General features: G+C 44.9%; 1 protein-coding gene across 1 annotated transcript in view; it reads left to right on the forward strand.

Annotated features, from left to right (window-relative positions):
- The first annotated feature begins 241 nt into the window (after nucleotides 1-241).
- The window catches only part of daam1a (dishevelled associated activator of morphogenesis 1a), a 69217-nt gene continuing 62784 nt past the window's right edge, over nucleotides 242-6674 (forward strand). The window contains exon 1 of the mRNA XM_048227421.1: nucleotides 242-305. The gene's annotated coding sequence lies outside the window, so the exon portion shown is untranslated. The remainder of the gene's footprint in view (nucleotides 306-6674) is intronic.

The raw sequence follows: 6674 nt of genomic DNA on the forward strand, positions 1-6674 counted from the left end.
CCCACTGCAATAAAATATAGCCTAATGCAATAGCTATTTATTTAATTTACTTTCAAATATAAAAGCAATACACTAAGCAGTTGAAGACTTGTCTTGTCCACTTCTGCCCTTAAAAACATGACAGCAAACAACACTACATTTCCCATAAAAGCTTGCGCTTTATTTTTACTGGTCCATGCGCACTGACACTTCAGCGAATGATGTCACCTGCAACTGCCGAATCGTACAGTATTGTGTTAAAGGGGTATGCAACCGCTTAGATTGACCACAGAGAGCTGGCGCAAGATGATGGGTCTGTTTACGAGGTAAGGCACCGCTGTAGCTATATGGCTGCCTATACGACGATGTATACAGGCTTTTGAAACGTAAACCGCGAGATTGTCCTCGTTTTTCCAATTGTTCTTTTTCTATTTTACGAGGCTTGGAATGACACGGAATCGGGTTATGGGTGTGACATTTTGATAAAAATGTGTAACACATACGACTGGTGAAAATTGTGATGCATTTCAATGAGAATTCTGGAAACAGCGCGGAATGTAGGCTAAAGAATTTGCTCGTTCCACTGGACTCGCGACTTTCGTTTTTCTTTAGCATTCCTGTGTAGCTACTGTAACCTATATTTTAAGAGTTTGTGGCAAAGCCGGTCCGGTGTGTTACATTCGCGACATTAGAGCAAGCCTGCGGAATGGGGACGTTGGCGAATGCTTTTTTAATACAATGTTAATAAGCCGACTATTATCTACACTGTAGCCTAACCCATACATTCAATAGGGCTATTAAAGAATATTCTATGTTGTAAAGAATGAAAAAAATATTGCTGTAGGACATTGCCGGTTATTCCAATGATTGATCGCGCTACAACGTAGCTTACCTGCATAGCGACTACTGATGATCATATTCCTGCTTTTTCTGTAATAGTGTTTTAACCGAATATCACAGAGAGTATTATTTAGTCCAGCCTATACAAAAGCGTAAACGAAATGTACATAAGAGTAATTACCTCTTACGCATCGTAATCGAAACCATATTTTTCAGTGTTTAGGCGATCTCTTTGCAAAACACTCACGCTGGGCCTATAATTTAGATATGAATTGCACAGTGTTTGCACCAATTGCAAAATCAAATCAAATTGCTGGAATAGGCTACATTACCACAAGCGATTGAGACTGTTTTCATTTCAGTGCATAAATTGAAAATAGTATGAACATTCCGTGACATTTTTTTTTTCATGTTCAGTGTTATAGCGCTGTTCATGCAAAGAGTGTCTTCACCCTGCAGCTCAATGAAAGATTCAGCGCTCAGCTCCCCTGGCCTTGTTACAACTTTGGGATGATTTTACTTGATACTTATGGCATTTGATGGCACAGTTCAAGGTCAGACCACCTGTCCTGGACTATACCCATTTTCTGTAATAAGACTAAATGAAGTGTCAAGGCAAAGTGCTGAAGTTTCTGGAGAGCAGGTCTAAGCTAGCCTTGGGCATTAATACAACTGGTATGTTAAATCACACTAATCCAACTAATTAATGTCATTAAGATGGCCGGTTTAAGGTAGTAATTTTGGATTTAGGGTATTTAGGCCTGTGCGCTAAATGAATTGCAGAGCATAAGTGGGAATCTCTTTAAGGCATGCCTCCAACTTTATTAGCGCTGAAAGTGTACAAATGCATGTGTTGAGATACTGCAGTGTACAGTTAGGCCATGACAAGCTAATTTGATAACTATTGGCCTTTTCAGCCGTAGAACTTTCAGCAGCTCAACACAATTGCAAGTAGGAACTTAAAGTGAAGACAAGACACATGCTATTAATCACATCAGCAGGATCCCATGAGCTCCAGTCTTCCACTCTCCATTATAATGGTGATGATGGAGGTGGTTGGGCTGCTGCTGCTGGTGATTGTTGTGCTGGTAATGATGATGATGATGATGTTTGTTTGTTTGTTTGTTTGCTTGCTTGTTCTCAGTCCGTCTACTGCAGGAGAGACAAATGGTCAGACTTTTAGTGCTGATGATAATGATCATGACCATGATGGTGGTGGTGAAGATGGTGATGTTCTTTGGCTACATCAAATGTAGGCCTATCTGATCTCAGTCTGAAGACACAGTCTGAGTCCAACTGTGCATTGTTGCCATGGCTGGACATTGCATGCACTGAAAATTAGTAACACCCCTGTTACCTGGTTACTAAATTAGTAACACCCCTGTTACCTGGTTACTAAGTTAGTAACGCCCCTGTTACCTGGTTACTAAATTAGTAACACCCCTGTTACCTGGTTACTAAGTTAGTAACGCCTCTGTTACCTGGTTACTAAGTTAGTAACGCCTAGCCTGGCTAGCGCCACCACTTCTCAATGAGATGTGGTCTGGGAACCAAACGTTAATTTTCTCGTATTTGAAAAAAATGCCCAGATCCGTTTATTGGGTGCCACGGATGTCTACCAAATGCGTCTGTGCATAGCTCATCATCGTCTTGCTTTCCCCCTTGTTCTGTGATTGGTCCCCTATCTCAGGCGAAAATTTGCTCCATGGTCTCCAGGCTGCCTTAGCAGCGTGAATCAAACCCCAGGCTAAGTAACGCCCCTGTTACCGGATGAATCAGGCAGCACTGTCATACAACCACCCCCGCCCCCCTCCCTCCCCGCAGCAGCATCCCCTAAGCATGTCTTCCACTAGGCCTCCATGTGGCCGCTGGCTTTCATTTCATCTATTTTTCACCCCTTTCACCAAGTAGTGAGGCCTCCTGGGTTGACGCACTCACATTCCACTTTTCACACGCTCCACCGCTGTGAGAAAGTGAGTGATTGAAAGAAGAGGAGAGGAAAGCGAGGACGTTCACCCTTCTGTTTGTGTATGCTGGAGAGTGAGGATGTGGTGGTGGAGGGGTGGGGGGGTTATCTTGCCCCAATTAGGGAGGCATTCAGCAACGATGACGGGGTATGGGGGGGAGCAGGAGACACCTCCAATTAGGGAGAGTGAGGTCAGAAGCTGGAACCCTGTCAACTTGAGGGAATGTCTAGACCGTGCCAAAAAAGCACCGGGACTTCCTCCGGGCTGAAACCGATACTTCAGGACGTGTGTGTGTGTTTTTTTCTCTTTCTCTCGGTCGAAGAGAGCCGTTTCGAGATCGATTGAGCTCTTCTTTGCTCTCGGCTGCTGATGGATGGCGTGTTGTGCTTGGCAACCAAACCAGTGTGCGAGGATGGGAGTGAGAGAGAGAGAGAGAGTGAGAGTGTGAGAGAGAAAGAGAGGGCTTGGAGGTACAGTTTGCCCCTTTGCTCACTTGTCCTCATGTCCGGCCATCCATGGTGATGATGGCGAGGAATCGCCTGGCTATGTTTGCTTTCCTTTGCTTAGGTTGCTAAGGGACTTATACAGTGGTCACCTGCTGGGGTAGATATATGACCTGTTGGTGACCTGGAGCTAAAATGGCAAATAATTCAGCCATTTCTTATACTGTTTTGACAATCTCTCAGTTTGCTTGTTATTTATAACAGTCTCCTTAATTTACTAGGGAATTGAGGAATGTGCTGTGTTCTAAATATAATCTAAAAGCCTTTCCCAAGCCATTTTACAGTAAGGCCCTTGAAACTGTTTATGTAACAACTACACAAGTTATCTATCATGCATGCAGTATGAATCATCTAGTCCTGCATGTATGCTGGACTCTATGACTATTGCAGTGAATGTGCTTTAAAAGCACAGGTGTGGGTTCAACATTAATCATGAATGGTTGGGATATCATGGGCTGGTTTTGTGGACATGGATTCGGCCTAGTCTCAGACTAAAATGAAGATCTCCATTTGAAAAGACATTTTGGGAACCCGTTCCTGTGTGTTCACATAATATGCCACGAGACATATTTAAAAAAGAAAAGAGACCTTTGGCATGCATTATCTAATGGCAATGGCCTGTTGTCTGGTTGATGATAAGGGTAAGATAATCCAACTGTTTTTCTTTCAGTTTCACCTCAGCATCCTCCACAGATGAATACAATAAGTTAAATTATTATCAATGTGTTGGACTTGGATAAAACCAAAGCACACATTTGTCTCTTTCTCTCTCTCTCTCTCTCTGTTGCTCTGTCTCTGCCCTTTTGAAGTATTGTTCACAGTCCTGGTTATTTGCATAGTGGACGTTTTATTTTATGTGTAGTTATTTGCATGTAGTGGCGCCTCTCACTGTATCACATCAACACAGCCGAATACCCCCCTTCCCCCTCCAAACCATCCCAGCTTGTGTTTTCCGTGCACCAATGTTTTCGTTTACATGTTTGGAATGGGAGCCAGTACAATCCCACAATCCTTTGCGTGGCTGGCCCTGCCCTGTCCCCACAGCCAAGCCCCAGCCAAACCCCAGGCCAGTATGGGTGTGTGTGTGTGTGTGTGTGTGTGTACACTAGGATCAACAATAGAGCTGTGTGGCTGTGTGCAATCAGCATTCTGCTGCAGGGTGCTCCTCTGCGTGGTGGACAATGGGCTGTGAGCTCACTCTCTGATCCGCTCACAGAGCCCCACGGGTCGGCTCCGCTCAGGAGAACACAGCACAGCACAGCAGAGGAGAACAGAGGAGAGAGGTGCAGAGGGGATGAGAGGAAAGAAGAGGGGAGGAGAGGAGAGAAGAGGAGAGGAGAAGAGAAGAGAGGAGAAGAGAGCAGAGCAGCAGACAGGAGAGGAGAGGAGAAGAGAGGAGAGGAGAGGAGAGCAGAGCAGCGGAGAAGAGATGAGAGGAGAAAAGAGGAGAGGAGAGGAGAGGAGAGGAGAAGAGAGGAGAAGAGAGGAGAGGAGAAGAGAGCAGAGCAGCAGACAGGAGAGGAGAGGAGAAGAGAGGAGAGGAGAGGAGAAGAGAGGGGAGGAGAAGAGAGGAGAGGGGAGGAGATGATGAGAGAGGAGTGGAGAGGAGAAAAGAGGAGAGAGGAGGAGAGGAGAAGAAAGGAGAGCAGAAAAGAGGAGTGGAGAGGAGGGTAGAAGAGAGGCACAGGGGCTCGGGGCCTAAGATTTTGTCTCCCATGGACTCCCATGCCTAAGCCTCTGTAATTAAAAGGGCAAAAGCAGGAAGCAACTGCCTCTGTGACCACCCCAACTTGTTTGTCTACAAAAGATGATTTTTGATTCACACAGTACTTGTGCAATGCTTTGTATGTATGTTTTGCACAATATAAAAACACACTTCACTGGCTTTGAATGGTCGGGTTAAGTAGTTAGCTTGTGAACTTAACAAGAATATGTGTCCTTTTAAGTGGAGCACCTTCCAACCACTGGTACTTTGGAAGAGGATGAAGACACAAACATCTTCAATGCAAACCTGCTGTTTCTATCCTCTCCCTCTCCTCTCCTCCTCTTCCCTCCCTCGCTTTATACTTCAGCCAAGTGAGCATTCTCTCACTCCCCTTTCTCTCTCTCTCTCTCTCTCTCTCTCTCTCTCTCTCTTTTATCTCCACTGTTTCCCTACATCTTTCAAAGGTCATTTTAAAGTGTGTGTGTGTGAGAGAGAGAGAGAGACTGTGTGCCTTTAGAGAGCTGGTAATGTGCTAGAAGTGAAGAAAGATCTTGTTTGGCTTTGATGTCTGAAGTCTCCTGTGATGGTTCCTTCTGCTTGTTTGCGTGCATAGTTGAGATTAATTGACTGCTGCTTCTGTATCCAGGGCCTGAAGTTAAAAATGTGATGTGACGTGGGCTAATTTCGGCCCCAACGCTACCTACGAGGCCTGTTGAACATGTGAGCACTTTCAGATGGACCTATTCCCCTTCAGCAACGTACATATATTTCTCTCACTGGTATATTGTATCCTACACACACACTTACATGCACAAATACAAGTCAGTAAAGCCTTGCCATATGTGTTGCTGAAACCCAATTCTCAGACAGCTGATTTGCTTTATCCCACGCTGGTGCTGTCAGTCCAGATTCAGAACAAGCACTTCTCTTTATGACACACACTCGTTGCGATGTCGATGTCGAGGATGTCAAAAGATCCTATCAGGTGGCATTCTTGCGTGCTTTGTTCATCCTGACACTCATGCATAGTTTCTGAGTGAACCTTTCTCTCTCTCTCTCTTTGTCTCTCTTTCTCTTTTGTTTTGTCATGTTGCAGTAGAGCTCGATTGTCATTTTATTGAGAGCAGTCGGCTTCTGTGAGTTTAGTTTAACTGACACACAGGCAGGATAAGTGGCCTTTGATCTCGATGACAAGAGGTGGAGAGTTGCATGGGTGGGTGGACAGGAAAAAGTCCACTCTTATTAGTCTAGCACCACTCCGCATAATTTAGTTACCTGACTGTTATTTCAATGGTGTAAAGGTCAATTAATTGCACAAAAAGCATTCTGAGGTCTCTACATCTAACAGGCTTCCTGTGTGGAATATGGTAAGCAGATCTCAGTTGTTGTGTGTGTTTTTAACCTCCTCTTCTGGCGAAGGGACTGCATGTTTCACACTGATGTGTTTTCCTGTTGGGTCACTGCTGAAGAGCTGTTGCTGTGTGAAACTGGCGTCCTATCATTTCATCTGTCTGGGCATTTGGCCTTCTCTCCTCTCTCTCTCTCTCTCTCTCTCTCTCTCTCTCTCTGTGTGTCGATGGTGCTAAGTAGTTGTTAGTGTTAATGTTTTGAATTTTTGGAGATTAGCTCGCCTCCTGGTCGGGTCAGATGACTTCGTCACCCGCACCTTACCTTGCCCTT

The sequence above is a fragment of the Alosa alosa genome, chromosome 19, assembly GCF_017589495.1.
Source record: "Alosa alosa isolate M-15738 ecotype Scorff River chromosome 19, AALO_Geno_1.1, whole genome shotgun sequence".
Lineage (NCBI taxonomy): Eukaryota > Metazoa > Chordata > Actinopteri > Clupeiformes > Clupeidae > Alosa > Alosa alosa.